Below are 23,201 nucleotides of genomic sequence, written 5' to 3' on the forward strand. Positions count from 1 at the left end.
TCAAAGCGTGAAATAGCTATAAAGGCAAAGCATATGTGTTTGTCATTTTTGTCATTAATGGGATCAAGTAAAACTAAGGCAAAGCTATTGAACTGTGCCTCAGAACCCGGGGGAAGCTGGAGCTATGTCTGAGAGCAGCTCAGAGCACTGGCTCCTGCTTTGGCCCATGGAAAGTGCATGGGGTGAGCAATGCTTTGCTCTTCTTAGGTTTTTTTCCTTTTTTGTGTGTGTGTTTGCTGCAACTGCACTTCAGGGAACATGTTAATTTGCTTTCAGGGCCCAAAACAGGCTGCACAACCCAGTGCAGGGCAGCAGTACCTCCAGAGCCTAGAGGAACATGGAGCTGCACCTACCTGAGGCATAGGGCTCCCCAAATCAGTGAGAGACTAGCAATAACCCCCCATGTTCCTTCTTAGCAAGGGAAGCAAACCTGAACAGAACAGATCTAGTGAGCTTTTAAGGCAGCTCTCTAGTGTGATTAGTTAGAACCTAACATGAGATAAAATCAATTGGAAACTTGTGTGAGTTAGGGCTGCTCTCATCAGTCAGAGTTTGCAGCAGCCAAGTGCAGCATGATTGTTATTAATATCTGCTATAGATGTATAAGCTGAAATGGGGCTTTGTAGTAAAAAGAAAAGACAAGATGTTCTTTCCCAGGAACATACAGGTTGTGGAGCTAATTCAGAGCCATGCTGAGCACCCCTACACATCTGTACTAATAGAAAATGGTTGTTCTTGGGGGAAAATATGCTGGTGTCATAGGATCACAGGATGTTAGGGGTTGGAAGGGACCTCCATAGATCATCAAGGCCAACCCCCCTGCCAGAGCAGGACCACAGAATCTAGCTCAGATCATACAGAAAGACATCCCATGGAGACCTTGCTGAAAAGACCTCATGCTTTGCACATGTATATTCATAATTTGCATTTGGTTTTATTTTTCATTTTTATTTCTTGATTTTCCTCTTTATCTCCTCTTTTTTATCTCTTACCCAGGTATGATGCACTCTTCTTCAGACAACATAGTGAGCCAGTGAAGATGTCTGGTTACTACTCCAAGCAGAAATGACAGAGGCTTGGCCATGGAAATGCTGTTTCAGTGCAAGCACCACAGGCCAGTTGTCTTCCTTTTTTTTTTCCTTTTAATCTCCCTTCTCACCCATCTCCCTCCTTTCCTCTCCATCTCCTTCCTTTCCTGCCATCTTCCTCTTTTCATCTCCAACCTTTTCCCTCCTTTCAGCACCACCTCCCCTTCCCCACCCCATACCACATTTTCCCTTTTTTCCCCTCAAACCCAGAGCACCTGGGTGCTGTCGGAGTCTCCTCCCACCCCAGGTGTGGCCACTTTGCCCTCCCTGCCCACTTCCCTTTATAATTTGCCCCAGGAAAGGCAGAAACCTTAAGCTTGCCCAGCTGGGCAGAGGGATCCTTCTCCTGGTGTCACTGGTGAGTCCTCATCCTATGGCATCCTGGTGTCACCGGTGAGTCCTCTTCCTATGGCACTGCTCTTTTCCTGATTTGCATTTTGTAGCTGATTTTGCACTGCAATTGCTGTACTGCATTCAACTGCCTTCTGGGGGGCCCATTCTCCACAAAAGGACTGACAAATACAAATGTTACCTTTGTGTTTTTTCTCCATGGCAATTCAGTTAGGAATGAGGAGCTGAGGAGAAAGGAAATAATTACTTAGGTAACAATTGTTTGCTACTGCTGGAAAACCTAAAGGTTCCTCAAGAGACCTCAGAGCTCACCTGCTCCAACCTCCCCAGCATGGGCAGGAACATGTCTTAACTAGATTCAGCTGGTCAAGGCCTCATCCAGCCTGGGTTTCAACATGCCCAGACAGGAGACAGCCACAGCCTTCCTGGGCAGCCTATTCCAGAGCCTCACCACCCTTGGACTGAAGAACTTCTTCCTCACTTCCAGTCTAACCCTGCTCTCCCTCAGCTTCAAACCATTCCTTTATTGTTTTGGCAGATGGACTTATCACAAACATTTTCTCATGGTATGACAGTTCAGAGTGCTGAGTACTGTGATGTCTGTGGTCCTGTCCAAGAATTGCTTTAGATGTTAGCCAGCTCTCACACACCGCAGGCGACTTAAAATAAGTCTGTGCTTTCTGCCTGTCTTCTTTCAAAGGAAAATCCTTTATGGCAATGCAGCTAGTCCTGTGTAAGGCTGGACCTCAGCATCAGCTGTGGTGCTCACTACTGTGACTGCTGTGATAATACCCAAGCTGTGATACAAATGGGATTGCACCATAAACCCACACACCTTAGCTGCACTGATGGCCAAGCCTACATAATAGTCTGATGCATTGGTGCTAATGATCCAGTGTTTATGGTGGCCCACAGCACTGTTGTCATGCCAACCAGATGGTATTCCTCCCCAGAAATAAAAATTAGAATATCCAAATAAATAAATACCTTCTTTCCCTAGACTGATCTGTCTGTATAATAAGAGATGGAGGTTAAATCTGAAGTGAGGATAATCCAGGCTGAAATAACAAGCCAGTTTCTGTTCAGATGAAGGCAGAGTGAAACATCTTTCATTCTCTCTATTCCCTCTGCCCTTTTGAGAACATACTGCAAAGCCTGATGTCCAGTGAAGCAAACCCCTCCTCTGACAGGGCAGGGGAATGGGAATTTCTGTCTAATTGGTCCCTTCCCAGGCCTTGGGTCAGATCAGGGACTTCCACAAGGAACCCCTCTATCCTACTCCCACATCAGCACAGCCTCAGCACAGGTAAAGTCTGTTTCTACTGCTGCCGTGCTGCTGATGTGCACCCAGCAGCCTGCCTAGCCTGCCTTCTCCTCTGCTCCACTGTGTCTGATGCCTTGGCAGAGATTTTGGTTTCTGATACGCCTGTCGAGGTGTTTGCTGGAGGGAGGGTGCTGACACAGACCCAGACACACCTTGCTCCTCCTTGAGATGCTCCTTTCCCTTTTGAATAGGATGATGTGTTCCAGAGCTCCATCTCTTCCTTAGCTCAGTCACCAAACCTGGATTCAAAGATCATTTTCAGAGTCTTCTCTTAGAACTTCAGAAAATCGTTTGTTTTGTACTAAGATAGATTCCTGCAGCTCACTTTCAGCACCCTGTGCCTGGTTCTTACTATTTCCCACTACAGAAGTTACCCATCTTCCTCCAAGAAACATGTATCTTCTTTCTACCAGTGTTTTTCACGAGTCACTTCTCATCTACGTTTCCCATTCCTTTGTCTTGCCCCTCTGTCGTCCTTTAATCCAGCTCACATTACTCTAGCAGTAAATAATTCAAAGCAGGCAAATGTGTGTGACAAGCTAGCTCTGTCAGACACGAGCCTGTTCAGAAAGTGATACACTCAAAATTCCCTTATCTTGGCACGCCTTTATCACTCTCCCTTTTTTTTCCTGACATCCAGTCCCAGTGTCCCACATCTTGCAACCCTTCAGACACCTGCCTCAGTTGTTGAAGGAACATCTAATTTACATCTGCAGTTTTCCTGTGGACCTCAACTTACCCAAGGGATCAATAAAGTAGAATTTACTAGAATTCACAAAATGATTCAGATTACAAGGAGTATCTTGAATTTTAACAGCAAATGAAAATCAAAACCAACTGAACAAAAAAACTTCCAACCCCCAAAACAAAAATCACCAAAAAACAACCAACCATACAGAAAAAAAAAAAAACAAACTTGGAAGGGGCATAAACTCTTACAAGGTAGACAAGTAACTGGCTTGGAGAGGGAACTGGCCCAGGAAATGGCTTGCCCTCCCAGGGGAGTTTCTCTTTGCAAGGTTTCTTGCATGCCTGCTGTTCCTTCTGGCAGTGCCCTTAGCAGCAGGGGAAGACTTGAATTAGGTGAGTTCTAGGTCTGGTTGATCTCCAGACCATTGTGTGTTTGACTCTAGTCAAAAAATGAAGGGAATGATAAATACCCAGAATCAGAAAATTACATTGCAAGACCCCAAAATTAGGCACTTCAGAGCTGAGACTCATCACCTCCACACCTTTTCTTGCCCGCTTTCCTTTGTTAGCACTGAGACAGTGACTTAGCTGAGGCAGACACAGCAATTTCCATGTGCTTGCATATATAATGGGTAGGTGAGTTTGTATTAATGTCTCTGTGTGTGAAAGATTACTTCTAGTCCTATGTTCTTAGGCCGGTTCTGAGGAGCTTCCTTTCCTTCCATCCTCCCATTGGTCCATCAAGACATGATGAATGGCATTGACCTCCCTTCTGTAATGCTGTGCCAGTGGGAATCAGTCACAGGGTTTGAGCAAGAAATGTTAAACAACCCTGACAACTTGTGTGCTCTTATAGGCAATCCTGAGCTTCAGTAGCACCTGCGTCTTTCTTCCATCGATGTTCTTGAAGCTGAGTCAGATTTTAACTACTCTAGAGATGTTCAGAGTGTGAGGGTAGTTGAGTAATGTCCTCTCAGTAGGCAGAAACACACGCCTGTTGAGATAAGGATGAGCTATCCTCAATAAGGAGCATTAGGTTGGAAATCAGATCTCAGTTGGTCTTTCTCTTATATGTTCAATTCGTGTGACCCCCTCCCTCCACTGAAATCCTGCAGGGATATATTTCAGTGGGCTAATTATAAATTCCCTCTGTCTTGCATTAGCTGAATACAGCATGCCTGGTGGCATGAACCTCCCCTCCTTCATTTGTGTTGTGCACCTCTCTTGCTGCAGGCAAAAGTAATTTCCCCAGCCTGGAAATGTGATTTAATTTGACCTTGTTCACACAGATTCTGCATCTTTTACATTCCCACCCGCAAAGATAAAACAGGATCAGAGGAAATTGCTATGATTCACAATGATGCTCTGCCTTGGCCTCCAATTCTTCTTGTTTCTTCCTCTTTCTCAGTCCTCTGCCTACCCACCACAGCAGTTTTCCTTTTGACTGTACGTGTAGGATGTGAGAGGGATGTGAAAGTGTGAAACCACATGCTTGTGGCATATCTCCACTGCCAGGAGAGGCAAATTGCATGTCTTTCCTTATGAAACAATTCAAAAGAAATAAATGGAGAGTGATAGTAAAGAGGGAATACTAACAGAAACAAGGGGAGTATTCTAGGATTCTATTTCTCAATTTTTGTAGCAGAGCTTTACTTGAGAGGGACCCATGGTTTCTGCCTGCCTTGATCTACTCCTTCAGCGTACCACTGCCTGCCCCAAGGCTACTGTTGGGTGCTCGTCTGGCTCTTCCTACTGGCCAAGGGCTGCTACTCCCTGGCATTCACACTTGCTCTTCTTTCAGCGCTGCCAAGATGGTGAGAACAAATTGTCTAACTTAAATACCTCAACCTTCAGCTCACTAATAGAGGAGCTTCTGCAGAGATCCTTGAGCTCTCCTTGAACAAGTTCAGATCTTGTTTGCAGAACTCTTTCTCCCTCGTCACGTATTTTATCCTAAACAGTGAACATCTCTAATGTAGACTGTCTCTTTAGTTGTGCCACAGGAGTTTTCATAATCTTAGTTGCTCCTATGCAGAATTCCAAAGCATACAAGATGCTTGGTGAGGCACATTCTGGCTGTGCAGTGACTGGCTCCATCAGTAAATTTGGGCATGGGAACAATAAGCCATTTTACACCAGCTCAGAGCCATAAGCCATGACAAGAAGCGCTGGCTAACTGCAGCAATAAGCTGTGGAGTGCTATGGAAGCATGCTTACAATATTTTTCCAGTAATGGGTATGGCATCAATTGTCAGTGAAGCAGACAATCTGGCTGCACGTGTCATTCAGGCTTGTTAGTGCTCTGCTTCTCATCTGCTGGCTTTCCCTTTGGTGCTGAGCTGTTACTAGAGCCTTGGAAAATAGGCTGGGTTCAGTGCCAGATGGAGTGGATTCTTTCCCTCCCAACAGAAAAGATCTTAATCTCATTTTAGGTTTGGAGGACTCTTAGACTTTACAGCAAGTTTCTGAAGGGGGTCAAATGTTTTGAGATCCCTTAAGAAGAGATCATACCTATATTTGATATTGCAGTGGCTTCATCTACAGAAGGTCATACTTGTTCTATTTCCACTTCAGCAATTCACGTCAAAAGGAATATGATGTAGGTTCTATCCAAAGGACAACAGTAGGTTGTACTGGGGCATCTTGACCAGATAGGAAGGATCTCAGGTGGTCTCTAAATGACTGGAGGTGTTAAGCTTTTGCAATAAGAGAACAGGAAAGAGCAGAAGGTAGGGGAATGTTGTCTTATCAGGGCTCTGTGAAGCTGGGAAACAGCTGTCAGAGCTGGAGAGCACAGTGGAGAAAGGACAAAGTACTTAATATTTTAGCCAAATTTAGATGTTAAAAGAGTCTTTTAGAGACTTTAAAAGGGGCCTTTTGCCAGTGGAAGGGGGCTGAGGTCCTCTGCAGTGTAGACTTCAAGGCTATATCCTAGTTCAACCCCTGCTGGAAACTGAGCACCGCACAGCAGCTCACTGACTCTTTCTCATCCAGGTGAGATGGGGAACTGAATGGGGAAAAAATTAAACTCATGGGTTAAGAATAGTTTAATAATTAAAATATTTTATATTATAACTGAAAGAAATTATTGTTATAATAATAGTAATGGAAATAGCAAAGAGAAACAAAACCCAAGGAAAACAAGCAATGCACAGTGCAATTGCTCACCACCCACTGACCAATGCCCAGGCAATCCCCATGCAGCAATCAGGCTCCTACCAGCTAACTCCCCCAGTTTATATACTAAGCGTGACAAGCCGGGGTGTGGAATATCCCCTTGGCTAGTTTGGATCAGCAGCTCTGGCCATGATTTCCTCCCATCTTGTGCACCTTCTTGCTGGCAGAGAATGGGACACTGAAAAGTTCTTGGCGTAGTATAAGCACTACTAGAAGATCAATGTGTTATCAACCTTATTCTCACACTAGATCCAAAACACAGCACTGCAGCAGCTACTAGGAAAATAATAACTCTATCCCAGCCAATATAGGACAGACCAGAAGGTTCAGTTCTGAACATGGGGTGAATTGTCTGTATATTGATGTCCTGAGCAATGACTCAGTCCAGAGATACAGAGGATGGAGGACTTGGCTTGCTCTCTGTCAACTTGACCCTTTCTCTGTCAACCAAAGCAATGTCTTGTTCCTTGGAGCCCCTGGATAATGGCTGATACCTCTCACACAGACAAAGGTCCACCTCAAGCAGCCTGATCTGAAAATCTATCAGCCTGGCTTTAAGAAGTGGCAGTAGGAGCTCATTCCTGATAAACTGGATGTCTGCAGAGCATGACTGCCCTTGATTTGGTGAGATCCAAGCCCTGCCAGCTGCCAAGTACTGTTTCTGTAAGACTCATACAAGCCATCCTCTTCTATCGTAAGGAGTTTGCCTCCATCCTCCATCAGGCATGAAGCATGCTGATGCTCCCCTCCATCCTCTCCCTGTCTCTTGTCTATTTAAACTGTAATGTTTTAGGAGCATGGACATTAACCCTCGTCTGGATTAGCATCGCTCTAATGTAAATAATATTAGTTACATTATAGATGTTTCTGTAATTAGAGTTCCTGTTTCTATAGGCATTTAAACACCTCGTCTCCTCGTTTGACAGCTATATTGTTTGATTTGTGTTCTCCTGATGTGGAGATCGGTACAGAAACTCTTTTATCTCTTCTGATGAACGGGTTTAGACTGTGATTGCATTTGATTAGGTTTTTTAGCACCACATGTAGGGATGAGCCCACAGATAGCAGCTACAATTTGTGTAAGGTGGGGTACTGCCACAGAATATGAATGGAGGTTAAACAACGTGGCCAGAAGCAGGTTTTTAAACAGTGAGGGTTTTTTTTTTTAGCATAGAGCATGAGGAAAGGACAAAGTCTTTCAAAAACAACACAAAAAAAAGAGCTGGTCTAGGCATTGAAGAATTCTGTGCAGAAAACTTGGGTCCTCTGTCCCCATTTGCCTCTCTTTTGAATGGGAAACGTCAGTGCTTGCTGGTACTCTGAGGGAAGCCCACTCATTAAAAGGTTTACCAGAGATGATTTTATCAGAGACGCTTGTCTTGGCAGATGGCTGTGTGTTTTAAATTTAAACAGAGAGGCATAAATAGTAGAAAAGAAAAGAAGGTAATAAGAAAAATATTAAACTGCCCAGTGCAAATCCTTGGGGAACTTCTACTGCAATAACTGACCTCCCATATAGCACCATTTATTTCATATGCTGGCAGCTTTATAGGTGCTTGTACAGCTACAGACGAACACCAATTTGCCAGTGCAGTTTGTTTTGATAACTGTTGTTTTCAATAAATCTATATTAAAATCAAAGGGAAAATTAAATAGACTGAAGTCAGTGGCACTAGAGATAACGTAGCACATTACTACACTGGCCTCTTCGGCGGCAGGAGCTGTCTCTGCCTCCAGTGTGGGTCACAGGTGTGATGAATTTTGGCAGTCTCAGCTATGCTTTTTGATGGCATTTGAAATAAGTGAGAATATCTGTGGTGGGGAAAGGAGTTTTTGTGTTTCAAATCTCAGCTATGCCAGAGCTGTAACAATGGGGAGGTCCAGGTGAGGATGCATCACTCACTCTTGTAGGCTCTTTCTCATAGGTTTCAAAGGGTACTTGTAATCCCAGAGGCCAAGACTCCAGCACTTGGACCCATCTGCACTGTCTCACACACTCTTTTGGTGTTCCTGCTTCTGCACTGCAAACCACACAGTTGGTACCTGCAGACTGAAAGCAGCAGGATCTGCAGGAGCTGCAACTGGTCCCCAGGCAAGTGGGATGTCTGTGGTTTCAGCCTTGGCTGGACACAACACATTGTTCTCCTCCTTTTTCTTTGGGAGCCTAGGTGCCCACAGTGGCAGAAGAGGAAGCCCTGGTGAAAGAGAGGCAGGAGGGAAGAGGGAATAGAAACTCCAGGAAGAGAGCTGAGAAGCAAGGAAAGAAGAAAGAAGGGAAGGAAGGCATGAGTTGGGGGAAGTGATGGGAGGAAGAGAGAGGCTGGAAAAGGAAAGAGGGTCTCCAAACACTGGAGAGAAAAGACAATGAGGCAGAAAATAGAACAAACAGAAAGCGAGACGATAGGGAAATTAAAGCAGTGTAGACAGAAGGTGTGTGAGAACAAGGGTCTGATTCTCAGCCCCTCACACTAGGGAGTAACCCCTTATGCACCTTCCTTCTTGTGAACGTAGATGTCCTTTAGAGATGTGTGGCTCTGTAAAGAGAGACAACACCTGAAGTCTGCTGAAAGGAGCCACTTTGGCTTGGAATTTAGGAAGTGCTTTAAAGATCTGGCCTCTGGACACTTGGAGCAGAAGTGGCTAGTGCTAGCCAGGTAATTATTTAGTTTCTATGAGGCAGTTTAGAGGATTTTTGGATCCAGGAAGTTTTGTGTAGCCCTAAGCATTACAGCTGAGTCCAAATAAACAACACAAGAAATTTCATGGTAGAGCAGAGTATTTTTTTTTTCCAGGAGACTAGTTTTCTCCCAGCAAATGCTGATTGGAGTAACTGAAAACACTTTTTAGGATGCATCCACGTGATCCAAGTTTTTGCTGATAAATTAGTCAACATGCTCATATGTTGTTTTTTTCTCGTATCCTTCTGACAGCATTGTTTTATTCCTGTGTTGCACATTTATGTGCCTTTTGGTCTGACTGCTCAGCTGAAAATGTGGGGTTTCCTGAGCCGAGGAGGTGCAGTCGTTCTGCCCCTGTACTCTGCACTGGTTAGACCACACCTTGAGTACTGTGTTCAGTTCTGGGCCCCCCAGTTTAGGAAGGACATTGAGATGCTTGAGCGTGTCCAGAGAAGGGCGACGAGGCTGGTGAGAAGCCTTGAGCACAGCCCTATGAGGAGAGGCTGAGGGAGCTGGGATTGTTTAGCCTGGAGAAGAGGAGGCTCAGGGGTGACCTTGTTGCTGTCTACAACTACCTGAAGGGGTGGTTGTGGCCAGGAGGAGGTTGCTCTCTTCTCTCAGGTGGCCAGCGCCAGAACGAGAGGACACAGCCTCAGGCTGTGCCAGGGGAGATTTAGGCTCGAGGTGAGGAGAAAGTTCTTCACTGAGAGAGTCACTGGACACTGGAATGGGCTGCCCAGGGAGGTGGTGGAGTCGCCGTCCCTGGGGCTGTTCAAGGCAGGATTGGACGTGGCACTTGGTGCCATGGTCTAGCCTTGAGCTCTGTGGTGAAGGGTTGGACTTGATGATCTGTGAGGTCTCTTCCAACCTTGATGGTACTGTGATACTGTGATTTTTCCCTTCTGAAGTTTCACTTCCCTGCCCAAAGCTAGAATCAAACCACCAGTGAAAATGGGCTTGTGCCAGGGCATTTGCCTGCCATCCATCAGCCCAAGAACTAGTTCAGTGGGTTTTTTTTCCAACAATCCTATTCTCTTGGCTCGTTCAGATTGTGCTAGGTGCTTTTCTTCTCAGCTGCTCTAGTCTCTTATGTCCATCTTTTAAATGCACACTTGCAGATTACTTGTCAAAACCCATCATCCTCCCAGTCTGAGCATCTTTGTCAATTTTGATATCCAGTTTCATGAAGAAACTTATCCATCTTAATAAAGGTCTTTAAAAAGAGGCACAAATTATGCCTGTCCATGTAGTGTACAGTATAAGGAAACATAATAGCATGCTGTAGTGGATGATTTGGACTTCTAGAATTATGTAATCGTAAAAGAAATGTCAAAGTAGTAAAGTGAAAAGTAGCAAACTATTTTTTTTATTTGGGAATATGTAATTAAATGAAAAAAAAAAAAAGGAAGCTAAACTTTTCATCCCAGCTTAAGTCAAAAATTGCATTTTGTTTTGAAACCTCAGAATTTCCCAAGGGACACAAATTCCTTTATTATTGTTTTTGGCCAGCTGTCTTCCATATGACCGCTTGTGAAAAGTGTTTTATCTTGAGTTAAAAATCCCACACATTAGAAAAAAAAAAAAATCTCTACCTTCCAGCAGGTGTGCTTGTCCTATGGGAAGATTTGCTTTATCAGCAGCTTGTTACTGCGGGAGAACCGCTTAATTTTAGATGTTTTTTCCATTCACACTTAGAGTTCAAGACACTTGAGCAGTGGCTTCGGTATTGGGTGGCCTGTGCAGGCGTCAGAACCTGTCATTTATACACTGCAAGCCTACTAGCTAAAATACTGGCAAAGAGATTTCAGTGAAGTGGTTTTTTTGGGTGGTTGTTTGGGGTTGGTGTGTTGGTTTTTTTTAGTGTTCCATTAAAAATGTTTTAAATGTCCCATTTCACTGCTGCTGATGCTCTGGCTTTGAAACCCAGCTTTCCCATGACGACAGTGCTGTAAAACACATTTGACTCTTAATTCATTTTTTTTTTTACTAGTTAGCAATGGAGTTTTGCTATAGCCATTAAAATATAAAAGAATAAACTGCACCCAACTGTACTACATATATATTTTTTTAACCAGCATTTATAGTGACAATATAAACTGTGAGGGTTAAGCCTGACTTTTTTTTTTTCTGGTGGATGGCATTGGAATATCAGGATTAAGCTTAGAGTGTGAGCACAAGAGTTTTATGACATACAATAATGTAAAAAAGGTTCTATTTCTTTAGCAAATTCACGTTGCTCCTTTGTCCTTCTTTCTTTGTACTTCTTGGGTCTGATTTTTAGGGGCAAGTTGGAAAAGGCCTGGTAGATGATTCAGTGCAGCTCCCTTGAACCAGAATCGGGTTGGCACCAACAGAATGTTTTATGGTGCTTTAAGTTGCTGGCTTCATGGTTCCCACTGCTCCTCTCGGGAGGTGATCCCACAGTTTAATGCATTGTAGCCTCTGGAAATTTCTCCTGATGTTCAGCCTACATTTTCCTCCAGGCAAACATCTTGTGGAAATGGTCATTCTGTTTTGTGCTTTGGTGCTGACAGCTTCCTGACATGCACAGATTGATTTTTCTGCTCATTCTACATACAAAGTGGGGGCAAGAAGCAAAAAGTGGATTCACTGGGCACTCTTCACCCTCCCTCTTTACCCAAGCCACTTACCCAGGTGTGCTCTGCTTTTCGGAAGCACACATATTAGTGGTAGTTTTGTGTCCAAGTCCCACATCCCTGTGGTGGCCATACCAGACTCATGCGAAAGGAGAACTGCGGTGGTGTGCAGTCAAAGTTACACAGCTGTTCGTGTTTGCTTTGCATTGCATCCTCTTCCACTCTTGAATAATGAGGGTTTCTTGGAGCCAGAATCAGCCTCTCTGGCCAGGTTTGTACAGCACCTTGCATGTTCAGCCTATGTGACATCCAGCAGGGACCATCATGTCCAACTCAGTAAAACACCAGGTAGAGAAATATAATGCTCTCATGCATCGAACCCCACAGACCAAATCCAAGCTCCAGGAGATATTCTACAATGCTGTCCCATCCTGGTTTGAATTGTCCAAGGCTCCCTGGTTCTCTGTTAGCATAGCCCACTCAATACCCACTTTCTGATGTTCTGCTACGTTTTTCTAATGCACTTTATTTCCTAGACTGCCAGAGGCTGTCCCTCTCACCTCTGTTTTAACTGGAAAAGGATTTCCACCCCATGGCCCTGATTCCCGCTGAATTAATGGTTTTTGAACTGAATCAGCACATTTGAAGTTAAAACAGATCCCCACTGAGTCTGTACATTTTTATTACTGTGCAAGGAGTGCTTAGGAAAATAAGAGGAACAAGAAAGCCCTGAGAGTGGACCACCCTGTTGAGGGGGGAAATATAGAAATCAAGCATGTTTACATGAGTGATATTTATAGGGCTGAGTGACAAATATTGTACGAGGCCCCAGAGCCCAGCTCAGGAATACCACATACCAGTGTGGGCACTCGTGCTCAAGAAAATTTAATTGCAACAGGAGCAGGTGCAGAAGAGGTCTACTAAGATGAAGTGGGAAATGAAAAACTAAGGTGGTGTGGAGACAAGAACAAAATAGTTTGCTTAGCTCAGAAAACAGTGATGACAAAGATGACAAGGACGTGAGAGATGCCTGTAAATACACTGGGGTGGGGGGGAGAAAGAGGGGATGTGGGAGAGAGTGGACAGGACAGGATGTTAATCCACAAGTTAATCAAAGGATCACTTTTCACAAGCAAATTAGTGCAAACTAGCTATGAAGACATTTTATCTGGGAGTTAGGACCCATCTGTCAGCCAGAAAAGACCTGAAGCAACCACCTACTGGGCTTAGCATGGGCATAAACCCCAAGTATACTGAAATAGGGGATCCTGCTTGGCAAGGGGGTTGGACTCGACCTCTGGAGGTTCTTTCCAACTTCTATGGTTCTGTGATATCTGAAGATGGAGGTTGATAGATTTATTGTGAAGTCAGAGGGGAAATATTACAAGGAGGAGGAAAATGGATTGGTGGCCTGTACTCCTACATGTGGATTACTGTTGTGATCCTTTTGTGCCTTTCCTTTGCTAAGGACATCAGCGCCTTGAAAATCTCCTGTCCTTAACCCCCAGCAGCCTGTAGCCCAGTCAGAGCACAGGGCTGGGTATATCTGCAAACCACCTGGCCCCACAGAGCTGCTGTTGCTGCTGCTGCTGCTCCCAAATTCATCAAGGGGATCACTGTCAAACGATGAGACACACTTGCTCCCACTGGGGTTAAATGAGCTGCTTTCTTTCCAAATACCCTTTAATTGACAGCTAGGACTAGCTTTCCATGATGACAAGCTGTCATTAATATAATTCACCAGAATGACACCCCACCCTGTGACAGTACACATGTTTAGACAAAAAAAAAAGGGTGAGAGAAATCCTTTGCAAACAAATGTTTCAGCAGAATACATGAACTGAGCTGTGGCTTCAAGAACGACAACATGAATTTAAAAATGTACATTGTGAATATTAGTATTCCCTTAAATATGTGTTCACCTTGGTTAATGAGTCCCACTGGTGGTGTTAGTAACTGCAGGATTTGGCTTGGCACGTTATTAACTTGTTAAGTAGAAAACAGTGATACAAGACTACTTGTCATGTGTATTACAAGACATTTAAAAGTTGCCTTTGGTATGAGCAGCTGAACAGAACTAAAGGAGTTGCCCTTAAAGTGAAGTGATGTTTCTTTGTGCCATCATAAAATCCTGTTGCTTTAAAAGGAGCTGTGCTCTATGAGTCCTTGTGATTGAGGCACCAGGAGCAGGACTGGAGAGGCAGGCAGTGGGACCTTCTGTCCTCCCTTCTGCTGACCCCACAGCAGGCTGTGTCCTGGTACTTCATCTTGGGCTAGGATGGGCACAGTCCTTTATTTGCACGGAGGATCCCCTGGAGCTGCTATGCTATACGTTGAGGAAACGTATTCCATATTTTTCTGCCTTATCCTGCCCCACTGCTTTGCTGCTTTCTTACAAAGCCCTGTCCATTTGCTGGCCCAGATGTGGCTGCACATCTGTGCTGAATGAAATTATGCTTTAAGAAACTGTTTAGTTTTTAAAACAAGTAAAACTTACCTGTAACTGTAGACCAAGCTGCTGCATTTGCTAGCAGCTGCACAGGGAATCCAGCCCTAGGAGAGGCAGGCACAGCTGAAAGTTTCAAGCTGTCTGTTCCACCTGGGGTTTGAAGGCAGTCCTTAGTGTAAATCAGCATATCCCAGACACCACTCCAGCATGGACCCTATTTCCTCTGAGCTGCTTCTAGCCATCCCAAAATCTCTAAAGTAGGACAAGCAATTAAGACACCAGAGCTGCTCCTGAAACACGCTCACTTGCTCTTCAATTGGTAGAGAGCTGATTTTGTCACTCCTGCGGCAATAGAGTGGAGAGACTGTCATGGACTGTGCTGCCAGGAATGAATAACGTGACCCTGATCAGCAGCCACCAGCCTTCTTGACCATTTTTCCCCACCTGCCTGACCCAGTTTCTCAGCATTGCTTGCCCAGGCTCCCATGCAGCTGCTCCCCTTTGCATTTCCTAGATCTGCCACTGAGTCTCTTGGGAGGGGAAATGTTCCCAGTGCAGATGCCATGGGGGCTATGTGCATTGATGAAGAGGCCACAGGATATCTACTGATCACCCTTATTAATTTTTCCAGAAGCCTGGAGTGAGCCAGATTAATTTGTAGGTGACATTTTCAGTGGCTTACAGTGTTCATTTGAGACATGCACACTCACATAAGACAGGCTCACACATGAACACTACAGAAATAGTGACAACATTTTATAAAGTATGGCTCTCCTCAAACTGGTTTGGATGATTGTTTTGGCAGCTGATAGCTGTGCCAGAAAAAATTACCTCTTTTGAAAGTGCATTTGCTGTGCTGCAGTCTTTAGAGGACAACTTGTATGGCTCTCACAAGGGTCACTGAGGCTGGCAGAAGCCAGGATGTGGCTCCTGGTTATTGCAGACACTCAGCTGGGAAAAGGGTTTTCCCACCCTCCTGCAAAAAAGGAGGAAATCTCCTGCCTGCTGTGCTGCCTCTCAAACCTGGGAAACAGCACGGGGCTTGGCTGCTGAAAAAAGGACAGGCACACATCAGTGAGACATTCATTGTTTGTCTAGACTGAGAAAAAATATTTTTTACTGCTAGATGCAGAGGTCAGCAGTGAAAAGGCCTCATCTCTCTCATCCTCCTGGGAACACAGGCAGGCTGTGAGCCCTAAATTTCAAGCTTTGGGGATGCGGTGTAATTTCAAGCACATCTCAGTCAGATTCCTGATAAGGAGGGGCAGAGACAGATCGCTCAAGGAACACACAGCACAAAGGCCCCGAGTTCTCTTTCTTGGGCTGTTGGCAAGCCATACATCAGTCACCAAAGGCTTGACAAATCACAGTGATACAGCTAAGCTTAGAAGTAAAACTTCACATTATCCTTGCTTATGTGGGTGGGAAACTGAGAGATGCCAAATCTAAGAGAGCTTAAAGGAACTCTTTCTATTATTAAATGGTTTACTGTTGGTATTTTTATAGCTCTAACATGCTACTTTCATGGTTCAAGCTTCCCAAGAGTAAGGCTTCATACAAAGAAAGCAAAAAGATAAATCCAGCCTGAAGAGTCATCAATGCAACTAAAGGCAGGGGCACCACACAGATCTGGCCAGGCAACCAGGGGAGTGCAAGCAGCTCCCCTTGTGTGGAACGGCAGTCACTGACCTTCTGCACTCTCTTAACTTTCCTTTGTCCATTTTAAGACACAGAGGCAGAGGACAGAAAGATGATAGAGAGGCAGCACTACTCCTTCCTGTGGATGAAGTGACCTCTAGGATCCCTCTCAGTCCTGCTTGTGTGAGTCAGTGAGTCTGTGTTTGCTCTTCACACATGTGGAGTGTGGTGCAAAGGAGCTGCTGTCTTGAAATGTGGAGGTGTGAATTGATGTGGAGGGCAGGGAAGGAATGGCTCTAGCTAATATAGTGGTAGCTGTGCAGTTACAGATTAGGCATCATTGCAGCCAAAATGTGATTATCCTGTCTGAGGGTGCCAGTGATGTTGTGCATAAGATGCCATAGGCTAGAGGTGTCTAACAGAGACTGGGCAAGGAGCAGTTGCAGGTTTAGGATTGGAGACCTGGATGCACACAGAAGAACTGGAAGACAGGGACTGATGTCAAAGTGAGGGGAAGGAAACTGCCCTAAGCTTGTTGAGGGACCTCACTTTGGCTTAATCCAAACAAAATGTAGGGAGGAAACACTAGCCAGCAACAGCTGCAGTTACTGGTGCAGCCTACCTGGGCACTGTTAGAAACAACAGAAAGTTATCAATGCTGGCAACATTAACCTGGTCCAGAACAAAGTGGAGCCATGAGCCCAGCAGCAGTGGAGGTGAGGGGAGACCCGTGCAGAGATGTGGTGTCTCCCTGTTGGAGTCAATGTGAACTCTACATGTTTATCATCAGAGATAAATAACGTGATCAGTATACTTAGGGAAGGGATTGTACCCCTGTACTCAGCACTGGTGAGGCTTCATATTGAATGCTGAATTCAGTTTTGGGTTCCTCACTAGGAGGATATGGAGGTACAGGAGAGGGGCCAAAGAAAAGCAGCAGATCTGGTGATGGGTCTAGAGAACAAGTCTTGTGAAGAGTGGCTGAGAAATCTGGAGCTGTTTAGCCTGGAGAAAAGGAGGCTTGGAGGAAACCTTCTCGTATTCTATGTTTATCTGAAAGAAGGTTGTAGTGAAGTGGCTGTTGGTCTCTTCTCCCAGGAACAAGAACAAGCAACAAAACCTTTGTTCCAGAAAAGAGTGCACAGGGATTGGAATAGGTTGTGCCCGGGGCAGATGTTGGAGTCATCATACCTAGGAAGAGGCATGTGGACATGGCCCTCTGGGACATCATTTAATGGCCGTGGTGGTTGGACTAAACGATCTTAAGAGGTCTTTTCTAATGGAAACAATTCCATGATTCTATGTCGGGAGAAAACAGTGTAAAATTGTGCCAGGGAAGGTTTAATTTGGGTATTAAGAAAAAAATCTTCACCACCAGGGTTGCCAAGCACTGAACAGGCTGCCGGGTGAAGTGGTGGAGTCTCCATCCATGGAGATGGAGGTATTTAAAAGACCTTTCGATGTGGTTGCTGGAGGGACATGGTTCAGTGCTGATGTGGCAGTGCTAGCAGTCCGACTTGATGATCTTAAAGGTATTTTCCAAGCAAAGTGATGCCACGGTTCTCTGATTCTTTATTAAACTTGCAGTGATGCTGCGTTTGCTGAACGCTGGTGCTGCAGGGACCCGGGCTGAGCATAGTCTCAGACGACAGAGGGAGGTGGCACCGAAGGACAGGATGGGATGGACCCTGGAGACAGACACGGGGGCAAGGGGTAGGCCCAGGACAGGAGGATAGGGGCCAGTGGGAAGGGCAAAGCGGGCGGCTGCAGCGGGCCGGCGCCAGGACCCGCGGCGGGGCGGCGCTAGGACCCCCGGCGGGGCTGCGGCAGCGGCGAGGGGCAGCCACGCGGCGAGGGGGCGGGGCGGCCCCGCCGGACCACACGTCCCAGCGTGCCCCGCGCCGCGGCCCGCGCCGTGCGCCTGCGCCAGCGGGTGAGGAGGAGAGGAAGCCCCGCCCCTGGCGGCGGCAAGCGGCGCTGCGGTTGGCCGGCGGCGCTGCCGCTCAGAGCGGGGTCGGGGGTCAGAGTGCGCGGAGGTGAGTGGCGGTGTTGGGGACTCGTGGTGCGGAGTGTGTGCGGAGCGGGGGGGGAGGGACGGAACGGGGCGGCCCCCGCCGCCGGGGGTGGGGGGGGGATACGGCGCCGCCGGGCAGCGGGCGGAGGCACGGCCGCGGCGGGGCCCTGCCGGCGCGGGGGCCCGGCAGGCCTGGCGGAGGCGTGGGGCCGCCGTGGCCCGGGGCGGGGGCTGGACGCCTGGCCCGGTGGGGGGAACGGGGGGCGCGGCGTTGTGCCTCGCGACGGCGGTGCCTGCGCGGGGGCGGCGGCCTGGGGGCGTGGGGCGGCCGGGCGGGCTGCGGGCCGGAGCGGCGGCTGGGGGGTGGGGAGGCCGGGGTCGGCCTCGGCCCGAAAGGAGGTCGCGGGGCGACGGTGGGCAGGCGTGGCGGCGCCTCGCCCGCTCGACGCCGAGACCCGACGGGCGTGTAGGAGCTCGGGGGTGCCAGGCCCGCCGCTTCCCGGGCTCTGCCTCGGGTGGAGGTCTAGAGGGTGGTGGTGGCAGCGGTCCCCTAGGTCCCCGCTGGAGCGGGATGAGTTGTTGTTAGGGCTTGAGAAAGGGAAAAAAAGCTGTCTGCCCGGGGAGCAGAAGGGTGCATGGGTGGAGCGAGAGGCAACCTCGGCAAGGATTTTTCATGTTCATTTTTCAATGTGGAGGTTCATAGATGGAGGTGATGGGAAAGCAGGAGGTTTGATTTATTTTTTTTTCCTACTTGTTTAATCTTGTAAGATTGAACTGGTCACCTGCTTTAGATCTTGAGACTGAAGCAAACTTGAGAAGGCTTAGAAGTGCAGTATCTGTTTACTTGTTTCCTGACTGGCGGTAGCAATTTCTTCTCCCGTTTCCTTTCTTGCTGCTGTACGGTTACAGGTGTTTCTCCTAAACTGAGATGTATCAAAAGGTGTTGTCGTTTTATTCCTTCTAGTCTGTCTTCTGTGAGTCCTGTGTCTGCCGATTTTACATGGTCATTGTTGGTCTGTTTGTTAATAAGTCTGACATGTGTTTTACTGTTTCTTCACTTATCTCTGACTGAGCTTTTGGTTTCAGAAATGAGTGGTTTGGCAGCTGCTGCTTAGTCTGAACTCTTCTATTATTCTTTCAGCCGTGATGTAAGGGACCAGCAAGTTTTCTAATAGGTTAAGGCTTGCACTGTGCCTTGGGAAAGATGAGCTGCGCAGGTACATCTCAAACATGCTTGCCCCATCAGATGCTATTAAGACAGTTTGAAGATTTTTTTATGCATATGTGTTATTTTCTAACGATGACTTTATCGTTTAGTTGCTCTTTGCAACATTGTAGCATCTCATATTACTTGATGTTAAAGTTGGAACTTGTATTTTTATTTCCAAGAATACTTAATTTAAGAATAATACAGTGTGTTAGAAGTCTGGTTAGTTGCTGTTCAGTGTGTGGGCTTGAGAGATTTGTTTTCAGGCATTTTTGTTTCCCTTTTCAGGTAGTGCATCCTGGCCTTTGTAACCAAATCTTCATGTTCATTTGTAGTGTGGACTAAATGCTTGCCTTGTTACAAAGAGTGGCCTTTTTACAGTTCTTGTTCATCTCAAACTTTGGGTTGCTCAGCATGAATGGTGTGGTGGTGGTTTTTGTTGTTGCTTTTTTTTCTTGTTGTTTGGGTTGAGGGTTTTTTGTTGTTGGGGTTTTTTTTGTTGTTGTTGTTGTTGGTTTGCTTTGCTTTTTCAAAAAAAGTTAGTATATGGCCAGACAGATTTGAGTCTTAGCAAAATCCTAAAGAAGAAACCATTAAATGTTAAAAAGGAAATGCTTATGTGCTTGATTCTAAATAAAGAAGTCCCTGAGTTGAGTATATACTGATATGACTTAAAGTTTCTGCTGTGCAGCTGAGAGATACTTCAGTTTAATTCCTTTAGGAGACCAAATTACAGTAGTTTTGGTGCTTATCTTGTTTTGTTTTTGTTAAATTTGTTAGATCTTGATGTTTTGGGGTTTATTTAATTTTTTTTTTCTCCCTTAAATTTTGGAAATGAATTTCTGGGAGAAACTTAAACGTATGAAATTTTTTCACTTTATCCCTGTATCAATCCAGTAGCCATCTCCAGTAAAGGGCCACAAGATTGTGGAGTGCTGGCCAGGTGAAATTCAAGTAAATGTAGGACTGTGGCTGTACTTTCAAGAGAACACTGAAGGCTGTTGAGCAACTGTATCTTTGTCATAAGCCTGTCCTGGAACTTAAGCATGAGTTGTTGATGGAAATAGTCATCACAGAGACTTGAGGTGTTTTACTCCAGTGATGCTGAGCTAATATGCTAGCATGGTGCAACAGCAAGCAAGGGAATGAGGGGAGAACAGGACAAGCTGTGGCTTTCAAAGCGTGACCTAGAGGTGATACCTGTTGTGTTAGATACCATTTGACAACTTTTCTATCCCGTAAAAGGGGGTAACTCTCCTGGCCAAGTCCCATCTGAGAATTTGCATTCTCTCCAGTTATGCTGTGCAGACATATCAACAACAACAAAAAAAGTGTGGGTGTTGGGTTGTTTGGTTTTTATTATTATTTCAGCTGTATTTGTTACAGTTATTTTTTCTGTGGCAGAATATTAAGGTCAGCATCTTCCCTGGTTGGTTTTCCAGGCACACTGAAACTGGGTTGTGTGGAAACCATGCCCCATTGTAGCTGCTGCTCATCTTGAAGCATTTGCCTGTCTGCCAGGATAGAACTTTGGCAGAATACAGACTTTCTTTTAGCACTTCTGGAGTTCATTTGTGAAGATCAAAAGTGATCAGTGTATTGAGCAATCCAAGTGTTGTCTCCTTGAATCCAGACTAAGAGTCACTTGGTACTCTCAGACATTAACCTTCAAGTTCATTTCCCAAATGATGAAGGTGTGCAGCTGTATAAGTGGTTTGAGCAACTATAGCATTCATGTGTATGAAAATGAAGTAATTATGTTTGCTAGATTCCATTAAACAAAGGGTGGCCTGCTATGTCTCCTTTCCACTAAATTAGGCCAATATGCAGTAGCAGGTTTTACTGACTAGAAGCGTGGTAGCTACAAGCCTCTTACTCCTGACACTGGGAGCTCTACTGTAAATTGAGAGCCTTAGATTTCAGACCTTGCTCTGAAGGCCAAGGCTGGGAAAGTCTGGGTGAAAACTGTGTTATTTTTTGACAGCTAATGGGCTGACCATTGGAACAAGCTGTCTGATGGTAGTGGGGAGCTTCCATGCATGATGCTGCAATTCAGTGCCAGAAATTTTTCAGAAAGGTGTTGAAACCTTTGGGCTCAGTTTGGGAGTAATTAAGTGGAAACTTTTTGGATGGCACTATATGAGATTCAGACAGGATGCTCCAGTGTGCTTTCTGACTTCAGGTCTTCAGAGTCGATGCTGTTAGAGCCAAGATACTTAGTCCATTTCCTGCAAAGTGCCATGCACACCATGCCAGGTGTCTGTGTCCATGTCTGAGTACGTGGTTAGTTTGGTGAGTGGCTGAGCCCTAGTGGCTCATCTCCCTCCCACTTCTGCCAGTGTGGGCACATCCTTTCCTTTGAGCTTTGGCGCTTGTCCAGCCTGGCCCCAAGTTGATTACTTTCACTAAACCAGCAGGAAACTATCTTGTTTTAATTGTGTTTTATTCAGCTGCATTAGTTCTTTTATGGGTTCCTGTGGTTGCATTGCTCACAGAGGGGCCAGACAAGTTCAGGAACCAATGGTGTAAGATAATCAGGAGATTAAGAGAGGGAAGGACATCAGGCCTCCTGCCTTTTGGCCTCCCAGAACTACTGGCTTGGTTAACCCCATTTTGTGTTGCTTCGCACTTGTACATTTTCTTTTGGCCCCCATGCAGAGGCAGGAGACCAGACTACGGGGAGCAGGGTTCTTGGTCTGATTCTCTTGATTTTCCTTGATACCAAATCTGCTCTTACACTGCGGCTTCCCAGTCTTTTGCTGTGTGTGCCTCCACTGTTACCTTTTGCGTTTGTTGTTTCCTTCCTCACTGTTTCCTCTAAGTTGACCAGTCCTTTACTGTGTGGAACTTCCTCAGTCTCCAGCTTAGACCCATTTGCCTATCCACAGTTACTCTTGAAGAAGGTTTAAAAATACACAGCAAAGCTAGTCTTAAGAGACCAGGCAAGGAGCTGACGAAAGTGGGTTGCCTAGCAGAGGTGGCCTAATAAAACTGGAGTGGAATTGTACAGTGCATCTTTGGGATGACTTTTGGGTGGTCTGTTGGGACAAGTTTGTGTCCTGCTGGTGTGGAGTTTCATGTGGATTTCACTGTGTTGTCAAGTGAACTGAGATGTGTTTATTTCCCAGCCTTATAGGGTGTGATAGCCCCAGCGAGTGCTTGTCCAACTAATCAGTGCCTTCGACCTCACTCATTGTGATCTCACAAGCCATCATGTCTGTGATGTCACAATGGAAGAGATTCTGGTTCTTTGATGTGGCTGACGTATCTGGTGGTGCCTTTGACATATCAGCCAAAGAATGCAGCAGGAAGAATGAGCTCAAGAAATGAGAGAGACCTTCCTTACCCCAAGAGTGCCCTCCATCCTTTAGTCAACCCTTTCCAAGTTCAGTTGCCACTTCCATAAAGGCCATGTAGAGAGAAGCCTGTGCCTGTAGAGTAAATTATTTTTTAATTGAACTATCAAGATGCACATATATCCTGGATGAGCGATTGCCTGACTTTGCTCCTGTAACCCTCATTCTTCTCTGCTGTTACTCTCACTTGTTGTATTGCATCTAATTTTAGTCTGTAAGTTCTTGAGAACAGGGACCTCTTCATCTGCAGTGGGAAGAGGCTGGATGTGATTGCAGAGTGCTGTAAAACCAAAATGATTGATGCTAAATTGTATTGGAGCTGGATAATGATGGGACAGTGTATAGGCATCCTATGACAATGCCTTGGGAAAATTATGTTATTAGTTTTCCCAAACATGGGCTTGGTTGTCTGGCAGTGCTGGAGAGCCAGCCAGAAGTGAAGGGGGTGCAGCTGTACTGGATTCACGTTTAAGGGGTGGTATGTGAGCACAACAAATTAATGAAGCAAATCCACCTGTCTAAAATTGTCACATTATTAAAATGCTTCTAAAAGCTTTCTGGTTTATTGTTTATTTTACTTTTAAATTTTTTTCCCCCCAAGTTTGGACAGTGACAGTGGCTAAGCTAGTTTA

At 45.7% G+C, this 23,201-nt stretch overlaps 1 protein-coding gene across 3 annotated transcripts in view; it reads left to right on the forward strand.

The window, feature by feature from the left end:
• The first annotated feature begins 1,409 nt into the window (after positions 1-1,409).
• ERI3 (ERI1 exoribonuclease family member 3) overlaps positions 1,410-23,201 on the forward strand; it is a 158,331-nt gene continuing 136,539 nt past the window's right edge. The window contains exon 1 of one of the 3 annotated variants that reach the window (XM_064147722.1): positions 1,410-1,481. The gene's annotated coding sequence lies outside the window, so the exon portion shown is untranslated. The other 2 variants (XM_064147724.1, XM_064147723.1) reach the window with 2 other exon arrangements.

The sequence above is a fragment of the Pogoniulus pusillus genome, chromosome 8, assembly GCF_015220805.1.
Source record: "Pogoniulus pusillus isolate bPogPus1 chromosome 8, bPogPus1.pri, whole genome shotgun sequence".
NCBI classification, from domain to species: Eukaryota; Metazoa; Chordata; class Aves; order Piciformes; family Lybiidae; genus Pogoniulus; species Pogoniulus pusillus.